The sequence below is a fragment of the Melospiza melodia genome, chromosome 4 (assembly GCF_035770615.1).
Source record: "Melospiza melodia melodia isolate bMelMel2 chromosome 4, bMelMel2.pri, whole genome shotgun sequence".
Lineage (NCBI taxonomy): Eukaryota > Metazoa > Chordata > Aves > Passeriformes > Passerellidae > Melospiza > Melospiza melodia.
In genome coordinates this window covers 76,643,016-76,657,116 of record NC_086197.1, presented here as the reverse complement: position 1 = coordinate 76,657,116, position 14,101 = coordinate 76,643,016, and the positions used below count along the sequence as shown (strand labels likewise).

Below are 14,101 nucleotides of genomic sequence, written 5' to 3'. Positions count from 1 at the left end.
TCCAATCCCCATAAGGGCCATTCACTTTAGAGGTGGACCAAACGGTCCTTCTGGGTCCCTTCCAACTCAGGCTATTCTGTGAATGGAAAATCTGTTTTTCCTTTGCTAAGATTATCTGATTAAGGACTTTTGCTATGCAAATGCAGATAATATAAAAGGCATAAGAAAGAAAACATAGACACGCAGACCCGACACACAAATGTAAGACCAGGACAAAATCAAAGCCTCATCAGTCACACTAAATTACTGATGGGCTATCAAGAACCCACAGGCAAACCGAGGACTTCTGACGATTAATGTTGAGAACTTGAGATCTGGGATACTGGAGGTTGGAGAGTGGTGATCAGTGGGACTATGAAAACTAATGAAGGGCTGAAAATCATGAAGGGTCCCACACCTGGACAATGGCAATCCCAGACATGGCTGGAGGCTGGAGCAGAATGAGAGCAGTCCTGCAGGAAAAGGACTTTGGGGTGTCTTGGTGATGTAAAGCTCAACACAAACCAGCAATGAACAAGGAGGAGCATGAGAAACAAGGAACAAGGGTGGACTGTTTAATTGACTGGCATTAGAACATCAAACCAGTGTTTAAGCTATACCTCTTTTACTGTTCTGTTTTAGAAAAAAAGTAGATAGTTGCCACTAGAGGACGATATGAAAAATTTACACTGAGGCATCCATATCAAAAGTAATATTCACTTCAGTGAAATTAATTTTACTTAGGAATTAAAATTTGGCCTTTTAAAGCTATATCTTTATGCATTGGTAAAGGTTAAATACTAAGGCTGGGGACTTGGACAGTTGTGGAAAATATCCACAGAAATTTCTAGGTATAGTTAGACAGTAGAGACAACAGAGACAAGCAATATAGGTTACAAATGCATTTGTGACCATGCATAATTGGGAAGGAATTTTTGGATACTTGGGAAAAGTCAGATTTATCTCTGCATGAATTGCAAGACCCATGGAAAGAGGTTGTCATAAGAACGAAAATAGTCTTGTCCACTCTGAAAATATGTGGAAAATTCAAAAGTTCTGTCAGATTCAGAACCCTCTAGCTAGCAAAGTTAGGCACCTGCAGAGCCAAGCTGCACTTCTGGACTGCCAGGAGATTGTTTGATGGGGTTTCCAAACTTTCAGGTTAAGTAAGTATAAGATTACCTGAATCCTGTCCTATTTTCCATCACATTTATTTATAATTGAATTTCATAAATCATCTTCAGAAGTCGTTCTCTGAATTCAAACATACAGATTGCAACACATGCAGAATTTTGAACATATTTAAATAAAATTATACACTTGTTAAATGTCTTCAAGTGCCATGTGCCATATCAGTGTGATAACAGTGTGATACAGTATGGAAACTTGGGAATGTATGTAAGAATTTGAAGCAGATAAAGTGTCAGAACATGATAGCAAGACAGCAATTATATTGTGAAGACTGGTTGGCAGGATTAAGCAGGAAAACTGGGTAAATGAAAAGGGGATAAAATAGTATGCTTCTATATGTGAGAAAACACTGGTGGCAACCTGGTATGTGAAAATACAACATAAGTTATTTCTGAAATACCTCTGGGATTGCAGACAAAGAGGGCATTATCTTAGAAATATCATAGCATTATGTTATGATGAGGTAAAATATTTAAGAGAAGAAGACTAACTAATTAGGCTTATATAGCTAAGTTTATAATAAAATTCCAGCTTTCCTTTTTAGCAAGAAAATATCAAGAAAATGACTGCATTATTTTACACAGTCCTGTAATACCCCAAACTCTAACTTTCAGCTCAGTTCTCAAAAATAGTTCTTGTTGCAAGTAAACCTTCCCAAAGAGTTTGCATACACCTTTATTCAAAGTTTATCTTTGTATTAGGGGATGATTTTATTTAGAAAACAGAATCACTGGGGTAATTGAACTAGAGCACAATGGCAGTATAAGCTACAAAATATAACCACAAATTCACTATGTGAGCCTTCCCCCTATTTGCATTCTGAACAGTATGATTCTGAAACACGTGGCAAGACTGCAGCCATGTACTAAGAAAACCGAGTCTACAATTGCATAAAATTACACCAATGTTCACAACAAGGTTTCCATGAGTGGAAGCTATGATTAGTGGAAGGTTTTCTCATACGGATTGGATTTTGGCTATCAGGTTGTGCAAGGACCTTGTTTTCTTATTAGCTATGTATGTAGAAAGAGAAACCTCATAGAATGAACTACCTCAAAACCAGCTATGTCTGTCATTGGGTCTACTAACTATGCTGTTGATGTCTGTCACAACAAGGTTTTATCTTCCTTTCTTTAAATCTTGATGCTGGCAGAATGGAAACTGGAAGACTAGCATCATGATTCTGAAAAGAAGAATATGAAAAAACATCTGTTTCTACATGTCCAAAAAGTCATGAGATCTTCCTCCAATGCATTGCACAAGAAAGTTTGTGCACTGGTAAGTAGCACGGAAGGGACACTCCCCCACAACAGGGATTAGAAAACAGTGAAAGCAATGTCATATTATTTATGACATTCAGATGACAAGCAATATGCTGTTAAGATATATGCTTAGAATTTTTGCTTGTTTCTGCTTTGGGTTGTTCCTTTCTGCTCGCTAAAGAAAGAGTATGTTCACCGACATTTGAAAAAATATGTCAGATCTTAGAGTTTTATTATTCATACTTATTGTTAAAATATATTTTATGGGGGTTTGAGCCTAAAATATCCCTTATTGAGAAAGTAATGGTGAATTGCACATTAAAAAGATGACTGTAAATGAGGAGGGAAGGGTCTTCTGAATAAATAATTGTTATTTCAAAAAAACCCCCAAAAACATCAAACCAAAAGAAACATGAAGCATTGCTTGATGCCCAGAGGAAAGCTTGTGATAGTAGAGAGAAATACCAGATGATGCACTTGAAGTTTCTGTAAAGAAACAACTAAGCTGACCTTCTCTACTACATAACTTGATGAAAATTTGATATGAGAAGTTGAGACCTAAACTTCATACTAAAATGCAAGTTTATAGTTTTTAAATCTCTCTCCTATTTTGTAGCATAAACCTGTGTCTTGACCTTTGTTATTTCAGTAAACCCAGTTTAAAATCATCTTGTTTGAAAAAGAAATTTAGGGTAGATTTGATTTTGAATATGTTTTAATAAAATGCAAAAAGAGCAAAAGTCAGACATTAGTGCTAAGGCCAAATTCTAAAAAGGATTAACCATATTCCTATTGATTTGAGTGATGCAGAATCAACTACAGCTGACTAACATGACATTATTTTATTTTTATTTTCACCTACTTTTAGATTTAAAACAATCTTTTAGATCTGTGTCTGGAAATAAAAGAACAAAATACGTCACGAATATACTTTTTTCATATTTTATGACATATTTTATACAGAATGAAGTGTTAATCTGCAGAAGGAAGCTTGTCAGCACTCTACAAAAGCAATGCAGGTCAAGTCACTCCCTCAAAAGGTAGGTACCTAGCACTTTTATGCAGGAAAATTGTTTTGACTCACTTTGTTTATATTGCAGATAAAGTGACAAAATAGTAAGCAAGAACATGAGGAATTTTATTTATTTGCAAAATGTAGGAAAATGTGAGCTTGAGAAGAAAAGAATAGCATCTTGTAAAGACTGAAGAGCTAAACTGCATGGAAGATTTGTTGCTAAAGGCGCAGAGTAAGTTAAATGACCTTTGATGGAATTGTATCAGCAAGAATGGATTATTTCTTAAGATGATTTGAACTGGTAACTGATTTTTTGGTCCCAATCAAAAAATTACTGATTTGGTTAAGCCCAAATTTCAGCCAGTGGTATTCCACTCAAGTATTTGTAAATTTTCGGTCTCTCAGGCAAAAACAAGATCTTTACCCTCTAGACTCAGTAATTATTTTGCGATGTGGTACTGCTCTGTTTTTAGACGATGAAAAGGGGGAAGGATATAACTGTCTTTGGGCAATTACTGGTACAGTTGCAGACATTCTGCCACTGCAGACTCAAGGCTAGCTGTGACAGAGTTTTCAATCCCCTTGAAGTTCCTTCTCAGCCCAGCGAGTTTTCATGTACAGAGATTTTGTAGGCATATTGTAGAATCTTATAATAAGGCACATTAGAGCTTTGTGTATACTAACTAAAAAGAAAACTGCTATATACTAAAATTCTTTGAACACTTTTCCTCTGAAATTTAGAAGTAACATTTTGCCACTGCGCTATCAACTACAGATGTGTAGATAAAATTGCAATGAGCTGTTCAAATACTTAAATTTAATTGACAAGAGAACTATCAGAGAGAGGAAATATCATAAATACAGGGAAATAGAATGTATTTTTATTACTTAACCTTGCACAGGCATTTAATCGAGGCATAAAAATGTTTGTGGGACAAGTAGTGACAATAAAATTTTGAAACAAGGCATTTTCAAGATGAGAGAAAATAAAAGGTGTCATCAAAAAGGAGAAACAAAACTATGACATATAAAATGAGGAAAGAAAATTTTGAGAAACTGACAATAAGAAATAAAAAATTATAAAGAGAAGATGTAAGTATAAGATTGCTCAGTATTTCACATTTACTGATTGCTTCTGTGTCTAATTTTCACACTTGAGTTCCAGGTGATACAATTTTCCCCCCACCCAGAGCTGATCTATACATCATATGTCTCATTACTTATACTCTTATTTTTTCCCACATTCTCAGCCCTTTGATCATTCCTTCCAGAGTTTGTTTAATATAATTCAGGGCAAACATTAAACAAAGTGTAGCGTTACTGCCTCTAGCAGGGCACCTTTCATACAAAATGATGTTGAAGTACCCTCCAAACTGGTTTACAGGTTTGAAATTACAGTACAGTTTAACTTCTGGGGTTGGTGAAAAGCGATGGGTAAGTAATTAGGAGGAACTCTGCATTTCCCTTGCAGCCAGGTATCCTCAGGATTTGCTCACCTTTACACCCATAAGAAAATTTGGACCTGTGCCAGCCAGTGTGCTCTGGTGTGTAGGAAGCCTCCCAGGAACTGGTCTCTCAAGTGCTACAGAATGAGCAGGTAGCTCTGGTAAGATACTCCAGCTTCTGTGGGCAGATTCATTGTTTTGTCCTGACATGGTGCAGATGGTGTCCAGGCCAGCTGGACAAACAGGTGCTTATTCACACCTTGCTCAGCCATAAGGGCTTTGATTTTGAAGTTAAATAGAGGAATTACTCTGTGTTTCTGGTACCATAAAACAATTCACAAGAAAAGAGGAAAAATATAGCTCCTGAAATATTGGCTACTGTGTCTCAGCACAGCCGGTATCATGGAGAAACTGCCCAAGTAGATCCTAACTCCTTTTTTTTTTAAACAAGACAGTTATACCTGATCTGCAAAACAATTGAAATGTGAGCTGACAATATCTCTTGACACTAAGATATTCAGCATAGTATAAACGAAGGGTCACTGTAAAGAGTTGTGGATAGGTCACAAAAACAGTCAAATGATATCTACAACTAAATATAAATACATGGGATAAATGTGAAAAGGCTTTACTGCTATGATGTGCACAGTAATGGGCAAGTCAAATGCTAGGACTAACAAATGACTAAAAAAAATAAAAGAAACTAGAAAAATCATTTAAGGAAAATCTACAAAGAACAGCAGGAAAGACATCTGTAACTGTAGGGATGAATGGTCTTCAGTCTACAGAAGAGATGATGGAGACGATCACAGGTAACAGTTTTTAGAAACAGAAGGAGTTCGAAGAAATCGGCCTCAGCTGATTATTGTCTTGTGCAGTACATAATAAGGAGCTCCACTAGGACTAGCATGCCACAGACAAAACAAAAACTTCTTCCTATGTAGCTGAGCTGGAATTTCTTTACCATGGGATGCTGCAGAGGCCATATGATTCCATGACATCAAAAATAACACAGTAAGTTTGTGTCAGAAACACCCCACTGATGGTTATTAACTACCACCAATCCCTCTGTGGCCCAAAAAGCAGCAGAGCAGTAAATCATGGGAGGTGAAGTGGGTATCTTGGGGGCTGTAGCATTGCGCTGCTCATATTTGCTTTTCTAAGTGTTTTATTACTAGCAGATGCTGGAATGGGTTGACCTTTGATTTGACCCATTATGACCCCATTATGGTCTCTATTACTTTTATCAACTTGAGATCAAGGTATTTCCGTAATAACAGAGAAACAATAATGGTTTGGTCAGTAAGGAGAGCTCAGGCTGTAGTGTGCCAAATTGAAATCACATCAGAAGAAATTAAAGTCTGTTGTTCTATTTGTAAACAGTTAAGCATAAACCTCTCATACTCTGCAAAGCTGCAATGTAATTCAAACAAAAAAACCTTTTATACATACTCTTCCTGAATTTCTGTACTTATTAAAACTTGAATAGAGTGGCATATTAAAAAAAGTCCACATGTCAGTATACTTTCAAAAAACATTTCGTTGTGGATAGTTTAATGGCCAACAGTATTAAGAATTGAATACATTTTGATGCAATGAACTAAACATTAAGAAGGCAAAGAACAGATTCTGTCTCAGTCCAGTACAGCTACTGAGCTGGTTGTCTGTCTGTCACCCATGCAGAGTCATTCTGTACCAGCTCCTGGTAGCGACTGTGGCTCACAGGGGACCCTCACTGGAGCAGTCTGTTCCTGAAGGAATCACCCCACGGGAAGGACCCATGCAGGACAACCATACTTTGGGTAATTCAGTCTTTACTTCCCAGGATGAAATTACTTGGATCACATTTCTTTACTTCTAGATAAAATCTGTACAGCTATTGGAGCCACTCTAGTGTGATTTTCACTCCACTTTTCATAGGATCAGATTAAGTTCTTGCAAGAAATCCCTAGTTAAGTACTTGGAGCACTGAGAAGATGTAAGAGGGAAATATGTGTGGAAATAAGTGTGAAAATGCCAAACTTTCCATTATTTCTGTTGTGTAAGGTGGCCATGTGACTTTTTAATTTAATTTCTGCTATCCTGTGAAGACAGCTAAGAAGCATGTGAGTGTGTAGGTGTGCACTGTATCACAGCAAGGCTGATTCATCTAAAACAGTCAAAGGAGACTTATGAGCTTTTGGTCTGCATCTTTGCCAAGAGATCTAATTAAAATGAAGAATTACATGGATGCTGAGGCAGGAGCTGGACTCGTCAAGCACACAATTCTGCATGCTCAGCAGTTAAATGTGGGTGCAAAGAATTTCTCTATTACTGATTCTATATGGATGTATAAATTTTACCTTCCTAGTAAAATAATAAAATATTTATTTAAGTAACTTTAGTGCTATTAATAATGCTACAGCTAACAACACAACAGAAAATGAAATACTGAAATTAAACATTTCTTTTTGCATTACTGGTATTTTCCACACGCAAGTATTGGTTAAGAATGCAGACCAGGCAATATTTTCATTTTAGTTATTCAGACATAGATTGCAAATAAATTTAGACATTATTAGGAAATTCTGAGATGGACTTTTAGTGATTGTATTAGTCAATGTACAGTGGGTGTCAAGAAAGTAGTGATTACAAAGCATGAAAAAATTAAAATGCTATGAAATGACATATAGGGGTTTTAAAAACAGTGAGATATTATAACATGCCCCATTTTACTTTGCACATTATTTTTCGATAGTAGGTATGTTGATTAAGTAATTGGCTGGAAATAGAAAAGAAATGCATCCAACCCTGTCTTGAAGTGTTCCTCATAGACAGCTATGCAGGGTGACCTATCCTTTAATATTACTCCATTCAGCAGCTATGAAAATGTTGAGCAGAAAGTAACAGCGTTAGAAAAATCTATAAATGTAAGGATGAGTTGAAAATTAGGCCAAGGAAAAGACTGCTGCGAAGTTAGAAAAGGAGGATAGATTTCCCAAAGCAAGTGTTTGAAAAATTGATATTTTATCAAATGGTGCCACTTGACCTAGTCAAAATAGTGCCTATTTTGGAGATAAGCAATACTAAGTCATAGAGGAAGCCCTCTGTGTATGGAAGGGGTTTTTACGAAGTGCCTACTCCAAGTTGCTTTAACTAGAAACTGCAGCATCACAAGACAGGACACCAGATTTCAGAGAATTCATCAGATTAAAGCAGCAAAGGGCTATGAATATTTTCTCTGACTATTAGCATTAAGTGATGCCACATCTCCAATGAGTTTATTATTTATGACACTGTTTAAGACTTGCCAATCTACAGGAGGAATAAGCATCAAAATATTTGAACAAAAAGAACTAGAATTCATGGGATGTTTCCCTTACTTAGAGAATGACCCAAAATTATAAAGCATTAAAATTTTATTCCAGCAACATTACTGTAAATGATTCAGCACTAAGATTTTTTTCTAAAATGGTATAAGCATGGAAAATTCCTCTTCTTGAAGTGACCAGTTTTGCAGCATTACAATGACACATAGAAAATCTTTTTATCAGCAAATCAATCCTCCAGTTTTTCCATACAGTGCAAATATTTGATGTTCATAGAATTTTTGTTTATGTAACATAGGATTGCACTGCATTTCATTGACTGTTTCATGCAAAAAGAAGTTAAAGAGATGTTAAATCATGATACAAACAGAAATCTTCTAAGACATGTCTCTGTAACTGACTGAAGAAATTGATCAATGTAATCTTAAGTGCATATCAAATATTGTATAGATTTTCTAGTAATATTAAATTAACGATGCACAAAACAAGTTCAAAATTAGTTTGCTGATGACTGTAATTCATTTTCATGCACATTGAGTAACATCTTCCATATTATTTATTGTACATAATGCAAATATTGCCTTATTACAGAAAGAATTTTTGACAGACTTTTTTTCTGATCTACCACTACCAGATCAATTTTTGCAGAGTACAGCATCTAGTTTGTCAATCTTTTTGTTTCTAGCGATAAATTATTTAGTTCAAGCAAAATATTGACAACATTCATGCTTGAAATCAGGGCATAAACTACAACCAGAGATCTTAGAAAACCATAATAAATCACCACATTATTTGTATAAATCTCCACTAATGATCTGATATATAAAGATGGCAGGTCATTCATACAGTTTAGAAATAAAACTGAGTTCATTCAAGGGCTTCTAAAATGAGTAATCATTATTTATAGCATCAAAGTCATTATAGTAGTATTTCATCTACATATTTTTAAAATCCAGCTTCACTGTTTTCTAAAATGTAAAGAAAAATATAAGTAAATTCTTACACAATGGGCCAATATTAGCATTTTTTACTCTTTATTATTCAATTGATTATTCGTTATTTCTCTGACTAGAAAGAAAGTGTTAAATGAATTATTTAACTATGTGCTTATTTGGAAGCTGTTGTACCTCAGGAGTGACTAAAATTGATGCAGGTGATATCTGTAAGAACTGAAGAGAAAATGTTAAACACCACAAAACAGAAAACATTGACAAGGAAGTGAGAGGAAAAATCAATGGATCTGTCTCTGCTCTGGTTTACATCCTTTGCAAATACACAAGGATGGATTTCAACAGTTATAAATCACTATGTCTCTTCCAGAACCAATGGAAAGATCCATGTTTAGGCCATCTGAAACTCCATCCAATATCTGGAAGTAGATGCTGCCAAGAGCTAGGGCACAAAGATGAATTTGGCCCAGTCTGATCTACTGAGGGCCTTGGATGTTAATGGCAGTATTGGCTAAAAAAAGTCTTTGTTTATTTTTATTCTTTTTCACTGATGACTGTCAGCAGATGTACATGTAAGGCCTGTCTCTTTTTCTCTCACTCATTTAATATTACCTTATTTGTATCTCCAGAACAGTCAGTGAAAGTAGACATATCTATTAATTTTTTTATTCCATCTGCTCACAGACTATGCCATTTTTGCTCTGTCAGCACTCTCACGCTCATTCAATACATATCAGCCAGTGCACACCATCCTCTTCCTTAAAAACTGGAAGGACTTTAAATAAGAGGAAAAAAATGTTTTTGTTACGGGATGGCAATTCAGAAGTGCCCTCATCAATAATAGACATGGTCTCTTGGAGTCATTGTTATATTTATTTTCCCTTACTTTGCAACAAAAATTGATCAAAAGACAGTAAGTAGCATTTCTGGGTTACAATAGCATTTTGTGTTCTGAGTCCTCTTCTAAAGACAAGTATTTCTCTAGGGCAGATTAAAGGCAAGATAAACAAGCAGAGTTTATGGGCTGTTACTTGTTTTGGAGTATCCAGAAAAAAAAAAAGTCCTGAACTGCACTAAGCAGTGAACAGCAAGAGAAAATACAGGTGTAACAAATAGCAAAGGAGTAGATGTAGAAGAGTAAATGCAACTGGCCAAGGCTTACTAAACTAAGATGACAACAACATGAGAAATGGCAGAAATGAAAAACTATGTATAAAAAGAGGCATTACCTTACAGAACTGCTGACCAAGGTGGAATTTTCCAGGGCAACCGCATCATGAATAACAAGAAGGTGTAAAAAGTCAGCAAAACTGAGATCCCTGGGGAAAGAGGAAATAGGAATAGCTGATGGTAAAGATGAAGAAACTGGACTGTGAAAAGAGCTGTAGAAAAGGGTAGTAAATCATGTAGTTTGGGAGTGATCAGGAACATGTCACTCAGCCCAGTGCTTCATCACCAGAATTTAGAGCAGGACACTGGAACCACTCTTTCCCCTATAATCATGTACAACTTACCTCCAAGACTGTGAGAGGCATGAGACAACTCTCCCTATCATCAGTGAGGGAACATCAGGACATTATTCCTAACATCAACCAGCAGATGCCTGGACAGTGCAACATATCAAGGCCTTTTTCTCTCTTTAACATCTGAACTGAGTGTCGCATTACAATGTTTTTTTACAGCTGAATTAATATATAGAATATATATTTATTTATATTGTTTATTTATATTCAGCTTTATGTATAGAATATATATTATATAAATACAAATATATAAATATTTAAACAATAGCTTGTGAGCTAAGAATCCCACCCTTTCTACCATTTTTAGGCTGCTTTTACTTTGGGGATGGTGTTCATCCCTAATGCAAGGGCAGTAATTTAAACCTTTTAATAAGCATAAGATTTTGTTGGTTATAAGGTTTTTCTTTCAAAGGTCTCTGTATTTTGTGATGAAAATGGCAGAGGTCAATGACCTGGGTTCCACTTAAAGCCCTTCCCAACAATTTCTAAACAATGACAGATATTTTGAATATGTTGTACTGTCTTCTCCTCTAGTGGAGATTATTTACATTTGGTTTTAGCTAAGGTATTATTTATTCTCAGCAATAGGTGAGGACTGAACCCACACTTTTGCTCTTGCTGATAGAACCATATGCTTCAAGCAGTATGGTTGGAGAAGAAATACTGGAGGAAAAATAAAGCAAACTGCATTTTAAATGGTATAATGATGTAGGATTAAGAATTTTGGTAGTTCAGTAAAACAGTTTAACTTGAAATGTGTACGGATAATAGTTGAATTTTATTTTTTTAACCTATCACTTTAAAACATGCTTGCTTGCAGTCTCACATTTGGAGCATCTAGAAGAGCTGGGCATATTTTAGGTTAACAGTATGCATCTTTAATTATGTTCTCTGCAGTTAATAGTTTTGAGAACTCTGCAGTATTAAAGAGCTTTAGCGTTTCAAAAAGGTTTTCCAAGCTTCTGTGACTCATAGCCGACACCAGTGTCACACCAGTCCCCAGGGGATTCTCAGATGCATACACCCTAAATTTCTTCCCACAGAGATTAAAAAAATTACTGTCTAGTACTTACACTCGAGGTTTGTTCTCCATGTGAAATCTTCAGCTCTGTACTGCTCTTTGTGACTGTACATCAGTTGATAGCCAGCTGGACTAGGTTTTCAGATTAAATGGTCTTAGAATAGTATCATAAAAAATATGTAATGGTATAATAAAATATAAAAATAATATAGATATATAATACATACAATGACAGTATAATTTAAATTATTAAAATAATTATTAAAATTAATTTAAAGAAATAGTATCCAAATGCTGAAATTGCTATCCAAGTTGACCTACAAATACACAGATCTGTATAACTACCTGTTGTGCATACTATGATAATCATATTTTATTGCTGCAGCTCTCTAGTATCAAGTGATAGCATGTGTATAATATACAAAAAAGAGATTATTCTTAGTTGCACATCAGACAACAGACTCATTTATATTTTCCTAACAGTTCTAGGCACAAGAAGCTCGGAAGTTGCATAAAACACATGGACTCAAATCTGCTGTTCTAAACATTTTTTTATATACCCACATACATTCAGAGACTTTAAGAATAAAACAATTTTCTCACTAGGTACATACATGGAGGAATGGGCAAATCTCACAAGTACCAGGTGCTATACTGAGTTTGCTAATTGTAGTTGAACTTTGGGATCTCAGTCTTCAAGAATGAGTTTGGCAAACCAGAACAGATATGAGATAAAGGGTTATGTTTGTTTTATGTTCTGGAGTGGAAGGAATTTCTAAGGTACTCCAACTCTAACACAGGCTGAAAGCAGGTCAAACTCTGAAGCTAGATCAGGCAACCTAGGATATATCTTGATGAATTTTTAAATCTTCAGTGATGTAGATTCTGTAATCTTCATGGATATATTTTTTCAAGGCCTCTAGTGTTTACAATTATTAATACTTTTTTTTAAAACTTAATACATTGCTAAAAATTCTGCTACATCCTTTTGATATGCAGTTCTAGGTGGGGTCTCACCAGAGTGGAGCAGTGGGACAGAATCCCCTCCCTTGACCAGCTGGCCATGCTCTCTTGATGCAGCCCAGGCTGCAATTGGCTTTCTGGGCTGGGAGGGCACTCTGCCTGCTCAGTGCAGCCTCTCATGCACCCCAAGTCCTTCTTGGCAGGGCTGCTCTGCATCTGTTCATCCCCCAGCCTGTGGTGATACAGGGGTTGCCCTGACCCCGCTGCAGCACCTTGCCCTTGGTCCTGTTAAAACTCATAGCATTCCCATGGGCCCACTTCTTGAGCTTGTCCAGGTCCCTCTGGATGGCATCCCATCCTTCAGGTGTGTCAACTGCACCTCTCAGCTTGGTGTCATCTGCAAATTTGCTGAGGGATCCTTTTACCTGTGTCAATGATGAAGGAATTAAATAGCTCTTGTCCCAGTAAAGACCCCTAAGGGACACCACTTGTCTATGATATCCACTGGGATCCCTAGCTATTGACAGCTACCTTCTACATGCAACCACCCAAAGATGTCCCTGCCACAGCAGAGGGGTTGAAACTAGATGATCTTTGAGGGTCCCTTTTGTATTCAAAGATTCTATGAAGTAGAAAATATAAAATTAGAATAAAAGTTTGAAAGAAAATGAAAACTGCCATAAAACTGTCTTTTTTATTTCCACAACCCCTCATTGTCTGCCATTTATTTACATTCTTCTGACATAAACTCATTAAAGCTTTAGACTGACAAAAAGAAAAAGACAATTTTCTCTGCACTGAGTCAGTGTAATCATTGCAGAAAAGATTACTAATGCAGTTTTATACCTGTAGATATGAATTCAGATTGAGAAAATAGTTATTTTCTTGTACACTTCTGCATTGTTAGCATGAAAATTCTTAAAATTAATTATTACTTTTGTGTTTTACTTTTTTTCTTAGTTTAACTCATGCAGATATAGACTGCATCATTCAGAGGTATATTAATATAACTAAAGAAATAATGCTGTAGTTACCATTCATAATTTTCTAAGGTAAATAATTTCTTTCCTAGGAAGAAATGGGAATGAGTCACATTCCCTAGTTTCATGGCTCTTGATATCAGCTTTATACCACAAATCTTTTTAGTTTTATTCTTGAAATCTTCCTGCTGTCATTTAGTATCACTTTAGAAAAGCTTGAAGTATGTTGATAAAGATCAACTGTTAATAAACTGGTTTATTTGTATTATACTTGTTTCATATCATGCAATCCAGGAACAATAACACTGAGGTCAGATTTTTTTAGAGTAAAGAAATGACACAGAAATTAATGCAATCAGAGGAGGAAAAAATAAGTCTTATCTCTCAGAGTTTGCTAAATAATCTTGGAAAATATCTCACTGCAGTGTCTTAGACTGACATGAATCAGGTAGTGACTTGATTTG

At 35.8% G+C, this 14,101-nt stretch overlaps 1 long non-coding RNA gene across 1 annotated transcript in view; it reads left to right on the top strand.

Moving 5' to 3' along the window:
* Positions 1 to 14,101, top strand: part of LOC134418092 (uncharacterized) — a 93,038-nt gene that overhangs the window by 74,344 nt on the left and 4,593 nt on the right. The window contains exons 2-5 of the long non-coding RNA XR_010027689.1: positions 2,324 to 2,448; positions 3,396 to 3,472; positions 4,919 to 5,053; positions 6,576 to 6,694. This is a non-coding gene — a long non-coding RNA (uncharacterized LOC134418092). The remainder of the gene's footprint in view (positions 1 to 2,323; positions 2,449 to 3,395; positions 3,473 to 4,918; positions 5,054 to 6,575; positions 6,695 to 14,101) is intronic.